The 21427-nt window shown below is 49.4% G+C and overlaps 1 non-coding gene across 1 annotated transcript; it reads left to right on the top strand.

Annotated features, from left to right (window-relative positions):
- The first annotated feature begins 16372 nt into the window (after positions 1-16372).
- Positions 16373-16498, top strand: LOC132489688 (U6atac minor spliceosomal RNA). The gene has a single exon (XR_009532077.1). It is a non-coding gene; the product is annotated as a U6atac minor spliceosomal RNA (small nuclear RNA).
- Positions 16499-21427: the final 4929 nt, after the last annotated feature.

Below are 21427 nucleotides of genomic sequence, written 5' to 3'. Positions count from 1 at the left end.
GAAACCAAGTTCTGTGTCCTAGGGGTCAGTGAAATTCCATAAACTGAGAGTGGCGGATAAGTTTCATCTCTAGTGATGACACTGAGAAAGTGGCAGCCACCTGTGTTGGGAAGGATTCTGATGCTACATCTGGACGTAGCAGAAAAGAGTGCTACGAGCAATCAGCACTGTCTACTGGGCATGGGCGGAGGAAATGACAGTACATGTTTGCTGTCCCTGTCTTAGTGCAATCTCATAAAGTTAGATTATCGTATGTACGTAAAGATGAATAGAAAACAGTCAGTCCCAGAGAGGAAATGGCAGACGGCATGGGAGAAGACATAGTAATTATGGCAAAGACAGTGGTGCTCACTAAAAACTGTATTTAGTCCTGTGTATTAGGGGGGCCATGTGACAATTTCTGAGCAGTGAAATAGAAGCAGAAATGCTGTGTCACCTCCAGGCGGGGGTAGAAAATATGCGTGAGCCATTTTTTATTCTCTTCCCTTGTTCCAGTGATTGAGGAGGACTCTTGTTCCGGGTAGTGCAGCTACAGCATGGTGTAACCTTTGTCACCCTGGGTCCCTGAGGGCTATGTGGAGAAGAGCCCCTGGCCAACCTGGAATGAGCACATAGCTTAAGAAAGAAAGAAGCCTTTTTGTGTCCACTGCGTTCAGAGTTACTTTATTACTGCAGCATACCCTAGCCTATCCTGACTCACATAGTTACCAAGGGGGGGGAAATTTTTCTTTTCTTTTTTTCACTTTCTGCCCACATTTGAGATCACTATTTCAAAAAAATGAAATGATAAAGCTTTGAAAATCAACTCTGGTGTATATGAGTGTTGCGAGTCTGGAAGATTCTGTTTGAAGTAGGGATTACAATTCTGCAATATATTGAAACTGTATGTGAAAGCAATTTGAAAACAGTATACAAATATAGTATATTTCAGACATAACTTCCAGTACTTACTCTAGAAATAGTACCATCACTGCCTGGGGCCAGAGAGGATGGTGAGAAGTATCACTTATGAGCAAGAGAAGAAAAGTCTTCAGATTCATGAAAACACTAATGTTGGGATATTTGGGCTGGAGAAATCTAGATATAAAAGGTAAAAGAGACCTTGGTAATTTAATCATACGTCAAAGGATTTCTTAGGAAAAAATGCTGAGTACCCCTGACTGCAATTAACAAAGTATTTCCATGGCAGGATCTGTTCACCAACCTCTCTCAAAATGCTTGCACAGGGGCTTCTCCCTGGTGGCGCAATGGTTGAGAGTCCGCCTGCCGATGCAGGGGACGCGGGTTCGTACCCCGGTCCGCGAGGATCCCATGTGCCGCGGAGCGGCTGGGCCCGTGAGCCGTGACCGCTGGGCCTGCGCATCCGGAGCCTGTGCTCCACAACGGGAGAGGCCACAACAGTGAGAGGCCCGCGTACCACAAAAAAAAAAAAAAAAAAAAAAAAATGCTTGCACAGAGGGTTCAGTTTACGCACTTGTTAACCACCAGCCTTGTTGATCCGTTTTCTTATTTTCTTCTCAACTGCTGTTCTTCCTTATTCCTATCACAACTATTAGTACTTGTACTACAGTGCAATTGCCCAGTCTATCTTTTCTCCTCAGCTGCCCACTTCCCATTCCCATAATTTCAGAGCTTGGTGCAGTGTTCACTGAGATTATAACCATTTGAGGTTTTGCTCATTCTTCTTAGGCTGTCTAAATCTTTGCATCTCTGATGATTTCTATAAGTGCAACATCTGGGTCAGAGATATCAGGAATGCTAACTGCTATATTATATAGCACACAACCCCCCACCCCGCCCCCCGGCCCTGGCCAAATCTCAAAGGCTTAACACAAAAAAGTTTATTTCTCACTCACACAGCTGCCTAATGTGGGTGTTTGATGGGTGATTCAGGGATCCAGGCTCCTTCTAGCTTGTCACTCAGCCAACTTCAGCATGTACCTTCAAAAGCCACTACAGATGGGGAAAGAGAGGGTGAAGAAGGCACATCTGCTTCTTAACATCAACTTGGAAATGACACACACCGGCTCCATTCATTTCCCTTTAGTGAGCACTAGTCACACAGTACCACGCTTATGCAAGTGGGGCTCGGGGATAGAGTCCCCGGCTGGGTGGGCACTTCCCAGCATCACCTGCATGCTATGGAAGGGCACATAATTTGTGCACAGCTCACCATTTCTGGCCACAAAGGGTATTCCACGTCCATTTGCATTAATTCTGTGAGCAAAGTCCCCAGCACTACTGGGTCATACGATTGACTAAGGTGGCTAAAATTTCACCCTGTACTTCATTTCTCTCCTCACCAGGCTCAAAGTGAATCACTTTGATTCTGATGGTGTGATTTTCCTGCCCTGTGTACCTCTTTCCCCTTCCGCTTTTACTAGGCAGCTTGACAGTCTTGCTTAGAGGAAATTTCCACCCTTACTCCTCTTCCCTTTTGGGGGGCGAGAAGTAACTTTTGCTGAGTGCCCTCATGTGCTCCTCTGTCCTTCTCCTGACCCACGGTGCCTCCCCTCTTTCTCCAGAGCCCCAGTAGATATTCCTCCGCCATTGGAATCTTCTCCACAAGGCTTATTCTTTGGAGCCTCTCTGGAAACCAGTTCCCTTGACCCTTTTGGGATTTAGATTTTCAGAGAGTGCCTCTGCTGATGCTGGGCCTACTGTGCACCTTGTCTCCTGGCCTGCTCACAGCCCTACTTATATATTCCTGTCCCCAGCTTCGGGGACAGTGCACAGGCTGCATCTAGCTGGCTTCAGTGCTGATCTGGAAGGGTAGACTCGGAGCCCTGGGCTTGTCCTTGGGCCTGGCAGTCTCTCCTGCAGTGAGTGGTGATGGCTGGCATGGGAACGGCAGGCAGGCGCTTCTACCCCCAGGTCCTGTTGACCCATCTTAACAGTTAGAGGAGGAAAGAGGGAGAGCAGGGATGGAGGCGTGACATTAATTGTGCATGCACACTTCCCTGAGCACTGTACTAGGTCTTCTGGAGGAGTTAGATTGGTTCAGTGCTGAGCAACACGTATGCCTCTGGAGAACCGGGAAACTCCCAGTCGGGGCTGGGAGTGCCTGCCACACATTCTGGGCTCAGAGGCCCCTTCCAAGACCCCTGGGATCCAAGGTTCTTCCTAGTGAATAGCTTCCCTGGAAAGCTTCACCAGCAGGAAGGCAGCAGGTCAGGCAAACCCCTGTTGGTCACTGGCCCCTAGGAAGTATGTCCAGAAGCAAGTTATGAACAATTCATCACCTTCTTTCAGAACTGGTGATGCAGGTGCTCTTATGAGAGGTGCTAATGTTCTTCCAGCCCCAGGAGCTCACTTTCCCTCCTTCTTCCTCTCTAACCCTCCGAGTGTCTAACTCCATAGGAGAGCGTTGGCAAAGCGACCCCCAAGCCAGGGTGTTGGCTGACCTCTGACCTGCCTTGTGCTTCGGATTCTCCCCTCCCCGCCATACCTGTTTTCAGGATAACCCTCAGGAATGAACCTTTTTGGGGGAGGGAGGGAGCGGGAAAGACACCAATTTCCTCGAGAGAGGTGGGGCAGGGGAGACGCCGAGAGAAAGCTGCTCCGTCTGGAAAGGAAGCCAGAAAGGAAGACAGAGTCTCTTTGAACTTCTCCCCCCAAGCTGACAGGAAAACTGCAAAAACACCATCAGACTGGATCAGGATGCGAAGGCAGCAACCAGGAAGGCATGGCTCCTTTGAAGGCTGCCCGCTCTGCGTGAGGCATGCTTCTGGAGGGGAACCCCAGCTGGTGTGGTGAGCAAGCCTGGCTGCTCAAACTGACCCCAGGCTGGAAACAGGCTCACAGTGCCGTCGGGTTCCTGGCATCACCAGAGCCAGAGGAAAGGGGGGATGTAAGACATAGATGCCGATGAGCTGTCTGGGGACAGTGGAGGATCCGGGGAGGAATGCAGGGGCCGGCGGCATAGAAGGAGAGTTAAGCGAGGGCAAGAGTTAAGCGAGGGCAAGACCATCCGGGGTGCTGGGGAGATTCTGTGCTGATGAGGCCCAGCAATGAGGGACCTGGATGCGGAAGGTCAGCGTCGGCCTCAGGCAGGGGGACTGGTGGGTTGTGAGAAGAACCTGATATGTAATTTGTGGGACCCAGTGCAAAATGAAAATGCGGGCCCCTTGTTAAAACATGATGAAAAAATTTAAGATGGTGACAACAGACTATTAAACCAAGTGCAGGGCCCTTCTAAACATGTCTAGGGCCCTGTGTGACTGCTCGGGTCACACACCCATGAAGCCAGCCCTGGGTGTGAGGTTATCCAGAGTGAAAGGTCTGCCATCTCCTGTGTAAACAGACGCCAAAAGGATGAGTCCAGGCTGTAGAGGTGAACGGCAGGGTGAAAAAAAAATCAAACTCCCTGAGGAGTCTTTTGGTTTTAAAAAATGTTAGGGAAAAGTAAATGCACTCCATTAACAACACGTTTTTAACTTTTTAACAGGCCTTCTCATTTCTAAAACCATATAACAAAGGTGACAATTTTATGAGCCAAGTTATGTATAGCACATTTTATGTTACTAAACGACCTAAGTGATTTTTGTAGGTCCTCCAAGGACACTAAAAAAGTAAGTGTAGTGAGGGAAAAAAAGAATTGTATGTGTTTCTATTTCTCCATCAAATGTCCATATTTCTTTTATAGAAAAGTCATCTCTCCCACCATTCCTCTCTTCCTCCCTTTGTCCAAAATGTCTGGACATTTCTCATCCGGAGTCCAGACTAGTTTGTTTCTTTTTTTATTTTTATTTTTATTTTATTTTATTTTATTTTTTGGCTGCGCTGGGTCTTCGTTGCTGCACGAGGGCTTTCTCTAGTTGCCATGAGAGGGGGCTACTCTTCATTGAGGTGCGCGGGCTTCTTATTGCGGTGGCTTCTCTTGTTGCAGAGCGCGGGATCTAGGGCATGAAGCCTTCAGTAGTTGGCGGTGCATGGGCTTAAGTTGCTCCGTAGCATGTGGGATCTTCCCGGACCAGGGCTCAAACCCGTGTCCCCTGCACTGGCAGGCGGATTCTTAACCACTGTGCCACCGGGGAAGTCCCAGACCAGTTTGTTTCTTAATTGTCAGTGCATCTGTCTTTCATAGTTCAGAGGCTGCACGTCCCCAGTGTTATGAGAGCTGGCGTCATTAGGTGGATCACACATCCTCCTCCCATCCCCCATCCCCCTCCCATCCCCCATCCTCCCATCCCCCCAGCCCACCCACTCTCAGCTAGTCAGTCATTGCACTATCAGGCTCCGTCTGAGAACAGCTCACGGAAAAGTAGCGGATCTGGTCCCAGAGCTTGAGGAGGGAAGCGAGGGAAACTGAGGGTTAGAGGGAGAACTAGAGGTGGCATGAGAGCTCGCTGCTTTTCCTCTGCTCTTGGAGGTCTGTTTCAAATGCCTTTCTCACTCCCCATTTCAACCTCTCTCTCTGGGTAACGAACGGGTGGGGCAGGATTATCATTGCCTCCTGGGCTGGGATGCACCTGTGCACCTGCAGCTCTGAGGATGTGGGACCATTAGGCCGTTGCAGGACCTGACCTCCTTGCTCTCCACCTGGGGCCTCAGGAAGCAGGGACTGTCACTCTGGGCACATAGCCAGGTGTTTTCTCTCTCTGGGCTTTTTTTTTCTGGAACCCTCAGTGGAGAGATGGACTAACCATCCCCTAAAATTTGGGGATTCTGCCCAGTGGAATGATCTCTTCCCTGACATCAGGCCAAATCAGCAAGTCTGTGAGACCAACAGATCTCCTCGGAATAGGCTCAGGAGCCAACCTGAGATGGAGACACACGCAGGGATGAAGGGTTATACTGTACTTCACTGCCCGGGGGAGAGCATCCAAAGGGAGTCTGGGAGCTAGAAGTCAACTTAAAAAAGCAAAGAATTTCCCTTCCCCCCAGCTAAGCCCCGCTTGTAAACTGCAGTGCGAACAGCTTCGTAGCAGCAAGGCTTGAGACAGAACCCTCAGGTTGGCTCCCCTGCCTCCCCTCCCATCCCACTTCAGGGTGGGGTTTCTGATGTGGAGCAGAGCCCAGTGGCCCCGCAGGGTTTTCGAGGGACAGGAAGAGAAAGCCTCCATCTGGAGAGCAGAAGCGGGGGCTGCTTCACCTGCTCTTCCCGCTGACAGACACCAGCCAAGCTGAGCAGCTTCCTTTAGTCCTCATCCTCGCTGCTGTCCCACCCCCTAGCCCTCACTCCACCTCCACCCCCCACCCCTGGTCTCTGGGGCCACAGAGCAGCCTCCGAGGCAGCCTGGGGCTGGAAGAAGAGGCTCTATCAGGGACAGTCCCGTGGGCAGGACCAAAGGTCAGGGCCGAGGGTCTGGAGGCTCAATGGGCGGCCCTTCCCCACTGGCAGTGACGCAGCTGGCTGGAGCCCGGCCAGCTGGTGGCAGCGGCCCCCCGGGGCAGGACTCATGCCCTCGTGGCCAGGGTGACTGAATCTGCCAGCTGTGGGGCCCGCCCGTGCCAAGTCTGCCTTGGCTCCGTCTAGTCGTAATCGATGCTGGCGCCGGGCCAGGCCCCCTGCCAGCTCCGGTCACACTCGGCTAACGCCAGAGGCCCAGCCCATTAACTCCTAGCCAAGGCCCATTGTCTGGGTCCCTGCCCGGTGGTTTATTTACTCCAGGGCTGGACAGCGGGGGCTGGGAGGAGGTGACCTGGACGGCAGGCAGGGCGGAGGGGGAGGGAGGGGCGGAGGGCTGGCTGAGCCCAGTGGGCTGGGTGGACAGGATGGCGGCATCCAGAGCCCCAGGGCAGGGCATGCTGGGGAGGAGTTTTTGTTTGTTTTTTAAGTTTTTTTTTGTTTTTTGGGGGCCACACCAAAGATTCCCTGTAAAGGCAGAGCAGGACAGATGCATTTCCAGAGGCCGACCGGGACCTTAGGGGTGGGAGCAGGCGCTGTAGACACTGGACCCTTAACTCCCAGACAGTGGCCTTCAAGTCCTCTAAAGGAATTGTTTACATTACATACCCTCTTGTATTTTTTTTTTTTTTTTTTTTTTTTTTTTTGCGGTACGCAGGCCTCTCACTGCTGTGGCCTCTCCCGTTGCGGAGCACAGGCTCCGGACGCGCAGGCTCCGCGGCCATGGCTCACGGGCCCAGCTCCTCCGCGGCATGTGGGATCTTCCCAGACTGGGGCACGAACCCGTGTCATCGGCAGGCGGACCCTCAAGCACTGCGCCACCAGGGAAGCCCCCTCTTGTATTTTTTAAGTTGGCATTTAAAATTTTTCATTGCGAGTTTAAATAGTTCCAAAGGATATCCTTTCTAGCATTTTATGAGCATTGATTTGTTTTCACTTTCCATGTGCCTTCATTTGATTTTATATTAGAGCCATGAAAATTCAAAGAAAAATGGATATTGACACTTCAAAACAAAAAATTTAAAATCTCTTTTAAATGTCCAGTGGAATCTAAATATCCTAGCAATTTGATATCCTCCATTATCCATTTAAAAAATAGGGAAGCAGATTCTAATTTTTCAACAACTGGAAGTTTACATTGTTTCTTTCCCTCCGTGAGCTTGTATTTCCATTCTACTCCTGTTATAGATTTTATCCTAATATAATGTATTTTTTATGAATGAAAATCTTCTATTGAGTAATATATCAATAAAAAATTTTAAGTTAAAACTTCCTTAGCTAACAATTTTTGTTATGGTTTTAGTTGTTGTCACAATGATTAATACTTGATTGATCAGAGCCATGTAAATAATTATAAAATTTGATAAACAACTGTTAAACGTAAAAAGTAAATTTTATTGGAAATATATCTTTTAATCAGGTGGCAGGGGCATTTTCTTCCCAGTTAGTGCATCTATATGTGAACGACTTTGACTTACTGTTAGACTGAAGGTTCAGCATCTATTTCATTCCCACGTTTTATTTTTATAGATTTATTTATTTATTTGTTTGTTGGTTTATTTTTGGGTGTGTTGGGTCTTCGTTGCTGTGTGCGAGCTTTCTCTAGTTGCGGTGAGCAGGGGCTACTCTTCGTTGTGGTGCACGGGCTTCTCATTGCGGTGGCTTCTCTTGTTGCGGAGCACCAGTTCTAGGCGTGTGGGCTTCAGTAGTTGTGGCACGCGGGCTCAGTAGTTGTGTGTCACGGGTTCTAGAGAGCAGGCTCAGTAGTTGTGGCGCACGGACTTAGCTGCTCTGCAGCATGTGAGATCTTCCCAGACCAAGGCTCAAACCCATGCCCCCTGCATTGGCAGGCAGATACTTAACCACTGCGCCACCAGGGAAGTCCCTATTTTTATAGATTTAAACATTGAGAAACATTTTTCACATAAGTAAGTAAATATATGGAAACCAATGAGTTTTGGCATAGGAATGTCATTCAATTCTTTGAACTTCTTCCAAGTTGTATGCCTAATATCATTATTATCATATTGTTTTTAATGATCTGCTGACAGTTTGATTAGCATCTCCTTCAATTTTGTTGGAAGCAAAGATTGTAAACCACCTGACTTACAAAAAGACTTGTTACCCCATCCTGAGAGTTCTCATACCTACTCCACAATGCAGTGCCCACAGTGTGGGTCAAAATGGGTGAGCAGTGTAGCTGTCTCTCTTAAAGCCCTCTTTATGAGAAAGGGGATGGCTTGTCTTAGGTGCATTTTTAGGAAGATTGCTTTTAGGAAAGAGAGCATAGAAAACTGAGGATCAGAAAATGGATTCTCTTACACTTGATTCACAACTCCTTTTGAGCACTCCTGGGGTACGATGCCCCAATTTCATGACTAAGACTGAAAATTTACTTGGGGGTCAGAACGTAAATTTTGACTCTTCTGCTAGGAGTGAGCTCAAAAATAGATGTGATTTAAACACACAGATGCTTGTGGCCAGTGCTCCAATTCATGTTACCGAGGCCAAGCTCCTACTGCTTGCCTCACAACAGGCCAATCAATCAAGAGACGAGGTGTTGGGGTAAGGAATAGGAACTTTATTTGGAAAGCCAGTAGACTGAGAAGATGGCAGACTAATGTCCTAAAGAACCATCTTCCCTGAGTTAGAATTCAGGCTACTTTTATACTAAAAGGGGAGGAGGTAAAGTCAGGATTCCCCAGATTCTGTAGGGGATGTGTTAATTTCTTTCTTCCTGCAGCCATTCACAGGTGGGTCTGGTTGGGATGTTTTCTGTGAGCTAAACAAAGGTATTTTAGCTTAACACTCATTACCCGGGAGGCAGGGTTCCCAGAGATGGGCCAGTAGGTATAATTTAAGCTTATAGGCAACATCCCTGTAGTGATTAACTAGTGGTAGAATACAAAGGCTCTTCCCTATTACATTCACAGCCCTCAGATTGCCCTTAGCAGAGCTAATCTCCCTTTAGTCCAGCCTTCCTCAGGATCCCAACTGCAACCTGTTATTTATTAATACATTTATTGAGGGTCCCCTGAACTGAGGGAAGAAAGTAGCTGGAGGCTGAGGGAGACCCTGTTCATCAATTAGAAACATCAGTCTATATCAGGGACCTAGAGAAGTGGTTTCCAGACAATCAGCAAAAAATTGAGGGGCAGCATCCCCAGATTTTCATATATTTATAAATTATATACATGTAATGCTGTCAATCCCTACATTATGTGGGTTAAATTTTATTTTAGCAATTAAAAACAAAGTTTATTTATTCCCTACCCCCAGTGGATTGTCGACTTCTTTGTAACCCAGTGCTCTAGAGCTTTTGCTCCAGGGTATCCTCAAAGCCCCAGGGAATGTGTGGGGCTGGGGTAGGAGGTGGCACTGGAATCTTTGCTCTGGCTTCTCAAAGGCATGGCACTTTTCGGTCCTTCAACCAATGTTTACTAAGAGTACGTGCCAGGTGCTGTGCTGGGGTCTGAGAACGCAAAGTGACACGCTCTTTTGTTGTACGACAGTGTGAATATAATTAACACTACTGCACTGTACACTTAAAAATGGTTAAAATGGAAAATTTTATGTTATGTGGTTTTTTTCCATACACAAAAAAGACAGTATCTAAATAGATTATAGAGTAGTAGGGGAAACAGAGAATTTGCTCATTTGTTTATCTGGCAACTTTTCATTAAGGAAGTGCCAATCATGTTCCAGGCCCTGGGTAGGTGCTGGGGAGAAGCCTGTAAGTAAAACCAGGCACAGTTAGTCTCTTATGGAGCTGACAGTCCATGGCCAGGAAGGAATGTACACCTGCACTGCCCGATACAGTAACTACTAGCCACGCATGGCTGTTTAAATTAATTAAAATTAAATAAAATGTAAAATGCAGACTCCAGTACCACTAGCCACATTTCAAGTGCTTGATAGCCACAGGTGGCTGGTGCCACCATATTGGAAGCACAGAGAGAGAACTTTCCCATCACTGCAGACAGCTCTAAAGCACGGAATGTGGTCACCGCAAAGAATGGGAGGAGCCAGATCATCAAGTAGCGTCCTCGTCAGCCTATCCAGTGCCTCGGGGGCAATTTGTAAAAGATTTTCTGTCTAGGAAGGTGTAGCTCCATGCCACGGATAAGGCCTGTGGAGCAGAATGTGGTTCTGGGCCTAAGAGAAGTCCAAGTCTCAAGAACAAGAAATGTAAGCCACCATGTGGTAACCAGGTTCCCACTCGGGAACTCTGAGTTGTGGCCTAATCTCATCACACATTATACTCTCCCGTCAATGGACCACGTGGCCTTGCTCATGCTGTCTTGTCAGCCTAGGTCCTCTCCCCTCATCTCTGCACCAACTAAATTCCCTTCAAGGCCCAGGTGAAACACCACCTCCTTTCTCCCCACAGCCTTTCCTGAGCCTCGTATGAGGCTAATTAACATTTATTGAGCACATATTGTATGTGCTATAGGTGGGCATGGGTGGTGGAGTCTGGTACTGTGGCCACAAGATGAAGCCACAGACTTTCAGTGTGAGTGGTTTTGGGTCCCAGAACCACGTGGCCAGCCGTGGTGGCTTCACCGTCATCGGTGCACATTCATCAGGCAACAGATGCTGTAGGACCCTGCACATCACCCTGTATGGTCAGGCCACTCAAGATGGCTGTTTCCTTGCTCTCTGTACATCCCCTGGCTGACCAGTCCCTGTTTCACCCACATGACTACACAATCCTCTTAATTGTAGGGTTTCATTAGTCCCTGGTAACTGATGGGCCCACCTGATGTGAATTCCCCCCCTTAAATGGTAACCTCTTCTCCTCTAGTAGTGAAGCCTACTGCCATGTCCTGCCCGCTACCTGCTGCACATGATGGGGGTGTCTTGCTCCAGGAACCTTTGTGTAAGATCCCCCTATCCAATAATCCACTGATGTCTCTGTCACTGTCTCCGGACTCTTTCTTTGGTCTCAAAGCTGGGCAACTAGCAACTAAAAGGCTTATAGGCCTGTAGGATGCAGCCCAATAATCCCCCACCCCGCTCCTAACTTGCAACTTCTAGAGAGCAATAGAGGCCTGAAACATCTTGTGTCCACCTCCTGCCTCAGGTTATACATAAAAGACACCAGAAATGCACTCGCTGAAGGAGTCTGCCCTTCCATGCCTCAATTATCCAATCTGAAAAATGGTGAGGTTAACCCTTACCAGCTGACAATGACTTCAAAGTCTCCAGAGTGTCTCTAAAGAAGCTGGGAATGTAAATAGCCACTTACCAGCCAGAGTTCTCAGAGCAGATCGAGACGTGGGCTGGTCTGACTTTTCCTATGCATCAGAAAATCTTCCTCTTCCAGGTGAATGTCAAGAGGGATAGGTATAGCTGCCTGAGTTCTGGAGTGATGAAAATGTTTCTCAGCAAAACACTTCCTGCCAGTGTCTGGCTAGCGGCCTCCTCAACCCTGCAGAACCTGCCTGGGTGAGACTGCAGCTTCTTTGTTCTCACAGCTGAGGCCTTGGGCAGGGCAGCCTGAAGACCCCCACCCTGTGCTGATGCTGGGGGGTGCTGTGTGGCCCTGTGAGAAGAGGATGGGTTCTGGAGTCGGGCCTGGGTTCAAATCCTGGTTCTGCGACCAGAGAGCCCAGTGGCCCTGGGCAAATCACTCAGCCCCTCTGAGCTCATTTCCATCTTTGTAAAATGGACCATGATACCTGCTTCCCAGGTTGCCGAGGAAACTAAACCCTGTGGTTTAGAGGTTAAGATCTTCACTCTGTTGCTTACTGGCTGTGGGTCTTCAGGTGAGTTACTTAAATGTTCTGAGTCTCTGTCACCTCATCTTTAAAGGGGGGAATCATAGTGGAAGCCAACTTCGAGGATCCTCGTGACGAGTACTTAGTGCCTGGTGCATGGTGAGCGCTTCGTGAATGTTGGCATTTATTGCTTGACCTTTCCCACAAGTGAGGTCAGCAAGGTGGTTATTATTGTCCCTGCCCAGCGGGTCAGGCAGGATCCCGCTTGCTGTTGGGGGACACTGGATGAAAATATGCCTCCCCCACATCCTAGTCCAGGGCTTCAGATCAAGCCCCCAGCCAAAACCTTGTTCTGGTCATTTCCCTGGGCCAAACCCCAGGCTCCCAGAGTTGCCTGATAGTAAAGAGCCCAGCCCGGAGACAGGGCTGCCGGCTTCGCTCCCTTCCAGAGGGCCTGAGGAGCCTCTGCATGTCAGTCTGTGGCTTTGTCACTGGTCCCTGCTGGAGTCTCCCCCTGGCCTGTGGGAAGTTCCCGCTCCTTATTCACGCCCGAGTTTCACTTCACTGCCCAAGGGAGGCCATGCCTACCTCCCTGGTTGCTCAGGGTCGGAGTGGCACGGGACAGTGAAGGAGCATCTGGGAGCCAGGGAGGAGGAAGGGAGATTGGCTCTGCCTCCCAGCTCTCCTGACAGCAGGAGTGCAGTTAACACAAAGCAGGGCCCCAAAGAGAATAAAGCCTGGGCTAAGGGGTGAGGAGGCTGAGGAGACAGGAGGTCAGGGAAAGGAGAAGGAGAGAGACCAAGAGTTACAGAGCTGGGAGGCACCTCCTCTCCACTTTTTTTTTTTTTTTTTTTTTTTTTTTTTTTTTGCGGTACACGGACCTTCACTGTTGTGGCCTCTCCCGTTGCGGAGCACAGGCTCCGGACGCGCAGGCTCAGCGGCCATGGCTTACGGGCCCAGCCGCTCTTCGGCATGTGGGATCTTCATGGACCGGGGCACGAACCCGTGTCCCCTGCATCGGCAGGCGGACTCTCAACCACTGCGCCACCAGGGAAGCCCTCCGCTCCACTTTTATAGGTAAGGAAAATGACGCCCATTTTGCTGAAAGTTACATAACTGCTTGTAGGAAAGTTTGGGACAAACTTCTAGCCTCTTGAGTGCCCACCCAGTTTTCCTTCCCGTACCCAATGCTGCCCGCGTTTTCCATTCTGAACAGTTGGTGCCGGGCAAGACTTCCCCTCCCCCAACCCCAACATCACTGCCCCAACGCCGCATACCACCCAAGGGCCCCGGCTGGAGGGGGAGGCACCCATCTTCCCTTGAAAGACCATCAGGATAATCCCATCATGCCTTGCACCCGGGTGTCCTCAGTCACCACCTGAAGTCTGAGAATCATGGTCATCCTCATCCCTTAGATTTTTACTCCTGTAAAGCTCTGTAATTCCTCTAATCTGATCAATCCCCCAAATCCTTTCACTTTGCTCTCTGGAACTCATGGTTTATCATCAGCAAAATCTCCCCCTATACTCAACCTTCCTGCTCTTGATGGAAAGCCCCTCGATCCCCAAATCCTAACTTCCTTGTAGCGGCCTCCTGTGGTCACTATTTCTTCCACGTCCCTCATACCCATGAGTCTGGAGGTGGGGAGTTATCCTCCTTGCTCCTGATGGCGGTTGCTATGGTTTCTCTCCTTTCTCCTCACCCTAAAACTTCATCTCCTTTGAAGGCATCAGGAGAATCTATCTCATCTAGGTGAGTTTCAGGAGGGCTAGATATTGCCATCAGACCAAATCAGCCACCACTCTTCCGAGTTGTAGAAATTTACCACACTCTAGGCCATTCCACTCAATCCCAGAATATGCTAGTGCCTGGCTCACTATATTCCTCTCCACCACCACTCCTTGATTATTTCTGAGACCTTAACAATCATTCTTTCATTCAACAAATATTTTTGAACGTTTATTATGCGCCAGGTACTATTCTTAGAATTAAGGATATAGAAGTAAACTAGAGAGAAAACGTCCCAGCCCTCAAGGTTCTTACATTCTCACGGGAGCAAGGGTAATTAACATATAAATAAGTACTGCATAAAATATTAGGCAGAGATGCTATGAAAGGGAAAAAGGCAGGTGAAGGATTAGTGGAAGGGGATGAGGCGCTATCTCAGACACAGTGGGCGGGGAAAGACATCTACATAGATGATGTTGTCTACATCTACCCAACACCTACCACTGGTGGTCTTTGACCTCCTCTCTGCACCAGTCTTCTTCCCACCTCTGCCACCCACTCCCATGGCCATAACCTGAACTCAACAATTTTGATCCCCCCAGTCTCTGATCACCACTTCCTGTGTTTTTAGCTCATTTACTCTGTCACCTCCATTGTATTCTTTGTCCCCTCTGGGACTTCCATTCCGCTGAACTCACCCTCTTTCACTGTCCATCAGTCCGTTATTCACCCACTTACCTCTTTCTCCAGCTTGAGTCTGTGTTCTGTAACAATAATCGCCCCTTTGAACAAGCCCTTCACTCTCTTGGCCCTTTGCCTTCGGTTGGGCTCTCCTGACACACCTCGACCCTGCTTAACCCCAATGCCCTACCTACTCTGCACCTGTGCTGAGTAGCTGAACACTGCAGGGAAAATTCACAGCCACGCTGACTAGTCACACTCTACTTTTCTGACCACAAACCTCAAGTGGGCACTCAGCTTGACCAGTAATCCTACTGTGTTTCTCTACTAGATTCACTGCCCCACTTTCCAGATGAGCGTTTCACATCTCCTCTCTTATCCAACTCTCAACACCTCCTCTTCCTTCCCTGCTGTTAGCTAACGACCTTGCTCCTTATTTTGCTAAGAAAATAGATGCAGTCATGTGAAAAGTACTTGTCTTCTCACCATCAACTCTCCCAAGGTGCCTGCACCTGTACCCTTGCCGCTGCCTTCCTTTCTTACAATGGATGGCCTCCTCTCGAATTCCCAGCCAGCCCCTTGACTTGTGCACAAGATTCCAACCCCTTCACTCACTCCACGACTTTGCTCCAAATCATTCTTCTCCTTCCTGCGCTGTGCAACTGCCCCTCTCCACCAGATCGTTCCCTTCAGAAGCTAAATGTGCTATCATCTCTCTCTTGCTAAAAGCAAACCCTCCCGTGACCCTACGCCCTCTCCAGCTCCTGCCCCTTTCCTCCCACCCCACATCCTTATCCCCATTCCCTCTCAGCCCACTCCAGCCAAGCATTTGTCTCTGCCACTTCGTTGAAAGTACACTTGTCCGAGTCACCAATGACCTCCTTGTTGGTACATCCAAAGGTCAGTTTCCTGTCATCTTATCCTGCCTCTCAACAGCATGTGCATAGTAGAGAAATTGCTGTCGTTTCCTCCTACCTTGATGGCAGCTCTTTCCCGAGCTCCTTCACTGGCTCCTCCTCTTCTTGACCTCGAAGTGTTAGCATAGTATGGGGACTTCTTTCCTATTTACAGTCTCTCCCTGCTTAGATCCCATCTTGGCCTATGACTTTCAGTGCCGTCTAGAGGTTGGAATCTTTGAGAAGCAATGGGGAACAGAGTAGGGGACAAAACAGCAGCTCCAGCTCAGGACCCCCTGCCTGGATGTTAATCCCCGCTCCACCCTGACAAGCTGTGTGACCTTAATCCTCTGTGCCTCAGTAGATGGTATCTCCCATCTACATGGGGTCTCCCCAATGCAGGGTCTGAGACAGAGGCTAAACTGTGAGTAGCTTATTTGGGAACATGACCCAGGGAGCAGGACTGAGGGAGAGGAAGAGTGAAGTGTGTGAACTAGTTGGCCACCTCTATGGGTGACTGCTGTTCCATCCTGCAGGACCTTCTGAGAAGCTTTATGAAATGTACTTCAGAACCTTCCAGAAGAAAGGGGGATCACTTATACATTGGCTCCTATAGAGTTACCCCATTGATGTTAACTCCCTGCAGTCCTGGGTGGCTCATGTGTCAATGCCAAGTGGGTCCCATTGGTGTCCCCGACACCAGGGTGTCAGGAGGCTTTAAGAGGCATGCAGAGGGACACTGTTGGCTGCACTTGTGTGACACTGGTTGAGGCCTGTGTAAAACTGGTTACCACAGTGGGGTACCAAACCAGAGGGGAGGCCGAGGGAATCTGAAGTGGTGCACGTGACGTGCCCAGTACAGATGGGGTAATTGTAGAGCTCTCCTCATAGGACTGCTGGCCCTTAGCATGTGGCTGTCAGCATGGTGGTGACTCTGATCCTGACATCTCCCCTGCCTAGTGGACACCTCAGAGGCCTGTCATGTCCAAAACAGAGCTGTGGTGCATGAAAGGAGAGAAGGCTAGCACTCCCCTTGACAAGGATGGAAGAGGCCCTCGGGCCTGACAACACGCATATGGTTAAGGCATTGCCACCTACTTCGTGGCCTCTAACCACTGTTTTTTAGAACTACCATATGTCCCAGCAATCCCACTACTGGGCATATACCCATATGTATGGAATCTAGAAAAATGGTATAGATGATCTTATTTGCAAAGCGGAAATAGAGATACAGACATAGAGGACAAGTGTATGGATATCAAGGGGGAAAGGGGGGTGGTGGGATGAATTGGGAGATTGCGATTGACATATATACACTATGGATACTGTGTATAAAATAGATAACTAATGAGAACCTACTGTGTAGCACAGGGAACTCTACTCAATGCTCTGGGGTGACCTAAACAGGAAGGAAATCCAAAAACGAGGGACTATATGCATATGTGTAGCTGATTCACTTTGCTGTACAGTAGAAACTAACACAACATTGTAAAGCAACGGTGCTCCAATAAAAATGAAACCAAACCAAACCAAACCAAACCAAACCAAAACAGAGCTCTGATTCCCTGCCTCTCCCCCAGCCCAACCCTTCCTCCAGTCTTCCCCATTGTAGTTCAATAGCCTGGATCCATCTCTCTCCGCCACCCCTTACATCTAATCCATTATCAAACTCTAGCTTCGAAGTATACCCCAGTCTGACCTCCTCAGTAACTTCTGTCACAAAGCAACCAGCCCAGGCCAAGGCACCTTTGCCCACACACACCCCTCCCCTCCACGTTCCCCACCTCCTCCCCGGCCCACGACAGTGGCCTCCCAGCTGTCTCCAGCCTCTGCTCTTACTTCCTGACAGTTTATTCTCCCACAGCAGACAGTGAAAACGTTACTCCCTGATTAAAGCAGCCCTCCAATAACTTCCCATTATCATTTTCCTAATAACAGCTTTATTGATATATAATTCACATACCATATAATTCACCCATTTAAAGTATACAATTCAATGTTTTTTTTTTAGTATATTCACAGGACTGTGTGACCATTACTATAATCAATGTTAGAACATTTTCATCACCACGCCCCCCCAAACCCCCCTCCTCCCGCCCCTTGTATCCCTTAGCAGTCACTGGCCCATTTCCTCCCAACTCTCCCAGCCTGGGCGAATCTACTTTAGAGACTAATCTACTTTTTAGTCTCTATGGATTTGCCTATTTTAGACATTTCACATAAATCGTGGAATATGTGTCTTTGTGACCAATTGCTGTTTCCTGTTATTCTTAAAATTAGACCCAAACTTCGTGGTCCAGCGCCCACTGCAGGCTCCCCAGCTTGCTGCCTGCCTGCCTGTAGGGCCACTCCTCCAGCCTCACTCGCTCCCTCTGTGCTCCTTCACCTTCAGGACCCCGACATTTGCTTTTCCCTGCATCTGTCCTGGATTCTTTCTTAGATCTGTGACTGACCCAGTCCTTCTCCTGATTCAAGTGTCTGCCCGAATGTCACCTCCTCAGAGACGATTACCCTCTTTTCCATCTCACCCCCAATCTCTACCCCTTCCCCTGACTATCTGAAATTTATTTACTTGTTTACATACTTGTCTGCTGGCTCTCAGCCCCTTTAGACCTTTAGACCTCTGTAGGGTGGAGATTTTTGTCACGTTTGTATCCTTAGCACCTTGGGCGGTGCAGGGGTTTGGGCGAAGTTGGGGTTTGACATTTACTGCACAAATGATTGGGTGATGCTTCTGGAAGTCCCGCTGAGGAGTTTCCACAATTCCTTCCACCACCTAAAGCAGGGTGAGACACCTTGAAAGTTACAAGTTCTTCCCTAGATCTAATGAAAATCCACTGTGTTATAGTTTGCATTCATTTTCTTTTTCTGCTGGGTATCATGGTCCTTACTCATAGACCACCCACCCCGTTCACCAGCTGAGCTCACTTGCCTTAGGCTCTCCTCATATATTCTCTTGCTGGAGTCCCTTGCTCCCCTAGGGAAGGGTACCCCAATTGTCAGCTGTGACGGTTACGGCTCGAACACAAATGAAACAACATGGCCTGGGCCACACAGTCCTCAGCTATCCACGTACCCTCACTGGCCAAGCTAAGTGCTCTGGGCTTCCACTCTGGACTTGGCCTTCTCCATCCCTCGCTTCTTTGGAGCCCTGACATTACCTCCTCACCTTTTCTTTAAAAATCTCAGCCTGCTTGGAAAACAGGCTTTTTCCATACATTGCTGGTGGGAATGAATATGGCACAACCTCTACGTAAGATAGTTTGCAAGGTGTCTCTAAATTACAAATGTCCCAACCCTTGGACCCTGTGCACCTGTGCGCATCTGGAAGGACAGATCCCGCGCTGTCTGACAGCAAAAGATTAGAGACTGACCACCTAGTCCCATCAACAGAGGACTGGCTTAGAACAAGGAACACTTTGCAGCTGTAAGAGAAAATGGACAGCCCTCTATGTGTGGATATGGAACAATCCCCAGCACATAGTCAAGAAAAACCATGATTATAGTAAACTATCTATAGAATAATAATGAGGAAGACCAAGAAAATATACTTACATAAAGAAATACTGGAAGGATATAAAAAAAATTTTTTTTTTTTATGTCGGAGATGAGAACTGTTAGGAAAAAATTAGGAGGAAGAGTTCTCACTGAGATTTTTATGTCATTTTTGTATTTGAACCACGTGACTGTAATTACATATTTAAAAAAAATAACAAAATATATTGAAAGATCACAGTCCTATTTGGGGGGTTCTTGCCTTCTAAGGACTCTAAGATTTTTCTTTCAGGAAATTGAAAGTGCTCAGTAGTCATGGCTGGGTACAGATAGTAACCCCCTGTGATGCTGGCTGTGACGTGTGGGGCGTGGCCTTTCAGCTCACCAAGGATGGGCCTTGTTTTATTCATCAGTGTGTTCCCAACACCAGCACAATGGATCACACAGAGCAGGCACTCACTAAATATTCGTTGACCAAAATACAGATAAAAGCACGAATAGAAAGATTCCTAACTCAATAATGGAGAATTTCAATCTTGCTGAAGGGTCCATACTGATACAAAATTGTCAAAATGGGTGAATCTGAGCAAGGAGGAAAAGGACAATGCTGTTTAAGTCAGAAATGAGAAGGTGGCATTCTGGACATGGGCTGCAGCTCTCCCAGCCACAGATTTACTGGAATTTTCTTGACACATGGGGTCTGGACAACCACAATGAGTAAATGCCCGTGATAGTGTAAGAACAGCAATAAAGCAAAAATATATGTCAGTAGCCCAGTGTAGGCAGGATCACCTCATCACGGGCCTCCTCACCTAGGCCCCTCTTCTCAGGAGCTCAAAGTTCTTTCACGGGGCTTTGCCTCTGTACACCTGGGGGCAAACGGAATCAGCAGTGACTCCCAGCCAGAGCTCTGTGCTTGCAGCCACATGGCACCACTGCAAACCAGCCAAGCACAAGTCTGGAGTTCACAGTGGACTCCTGGCACTGGCCAGGGTGGCTGGCATCGGCCCTACCCCTCTAGGGGTGTCAGGTTATGCAGGAGCGAGGACCGAAGCTTGCCCGGTGCCCACGCAGCGTGTGCATCCTCACCTCCTCCAGGCCTGGCTGCCACCCTGCAGTTGTCCTCGTCCTGAGGCAGAGGAGTGAGGACCGAATCTGTGGCTTTTGCTGGGTCCTCTCTCTCCCTCCTCCCCACATCTGACGCAGGGGTTTCTGCAGATGGGTAGCTCTGTTTCCTTTCAAGCCTCCTTTGCCAGATCGCCCTCCCTCTTCTTATCCTGGGTGGGGGAGTTGTCTCTGAGAGGGAGCTGGGCTTTTTCTGCAGACTGGAGGCCACCAAAGCCCTGAGCCTCAGGCCATAAGGCCTCACAGGGAAAGTGTTGAATTGAAGCAATTTGCCTGGAGCTGGACGTGAGATAAGCCAGAGCCCTGGGCCCTGTCACCGCCTGTACCTGTCAGACCTGGACCTTCCCATCCCTTCATCTACCAAGCCTCTGGACCCAACTGAACCTCCCTCGGTTGGGACTTGGGCGGAGCACCCCATGTGGCACCAGCCAGATGTCCCCCTGGGATTTGGGTGGAAGCCCAGCGGCCGAGGGCGGCACAGTGGGCAGGCTGCCAGCCATAGGCTGATCCTCTGGACCTCGCTCACCGGTCCTGGGGAAATGTCCCAGCAGGAAAGCTCCCACATTTTTTTGCTTCATTGTCTCAGAGTGAGTAGTGTTCTGAGGTGTCCCTTGAGCACATTTGGCCCAGAGGTCAACTGGGTATCCGCCCAGGCTCTGTAGCAACCTGCCCATTTCTAGGTGAGACAGAGAACAGAGCCTGCCAGAGTCTAGCGTTGTGGGTTCAAGGCTGCCTTGACCAGCAGAGGCCTGGCCCTGCCAAGTCTCACTTCCCCCTCTTCCTTCCTGTCCATCCCACTCACCTCTCACACTCAACTCACCCTCTGCTTCAGGACCTCCCCTCTCTCCCCTCCCCCGGGGGGATGCTGAGCCCACCCTAAAGACGCCACCAGCTTCTTCCAGAAGTCAGTGGAGTGGAGCCGGGGAAGAGCTGAGAGGCCCTGTGGAGAGGGTGTGTGGTCATCTCCAAAATGGCAGCCCCTGCCTTTGGCTTTAGGGGGAAGCCGGCAGTCCCCTCCCAGGTTTGGTCAGTCAGCCAGAGCGCTCCCTGTGGCAGGTCCAGGTCAAAGGACTTGTAAGGCCCTCCTGTGTCACCCCCAGCAGCTGGACCCAGGCTGAGGAGCCCCTCCCAGGAGCCTCAGGCCTGGGGCCTCTCAGGTTCCCTCGGAGGGAGGGAGGGAGCTGCCACAGAGCCAGCTGCGTCTGTGGGAAACCACACACCGCAGCCTGCAGGTGCAAGCGGCCTGGGGGAAGGGGAGAGGATTAATTAACCATTTCTTGGAAGCAGGCCTTCTCCATTCCTTCCATTCCCAAACCGTGGCTTCCCTAAGACGCCAGGTACCACACTCGGTGGTGTAGAGTGGGTCCGGGGCCAAAGAAAAATCAAAGGACTTGTGACCCAGGGATGCAAGGGACAGGTCCCCGCCCGAGAGG

Source organism: Mesoplodon densirostris, chromosome 4 (genome assembly GCF_025265405.1).
Source record: "Mesoplodon densirostris isolate mMesDen1 chromosome 4, mMesDen1 primary haplotype, whole genome shotgun sequence".
Taxonomy (NCBI): Eukaryota; Metazoa; Chordata; class Mammalia; order Artiodactyla; family Ziphiidae; genus Mesoplodon; species Mesoplodon densirostris.
Note: the sequence above shows the minus strand (reverse complement) of the source record. Positions and strands in the feature narration are given on the sequence as shown.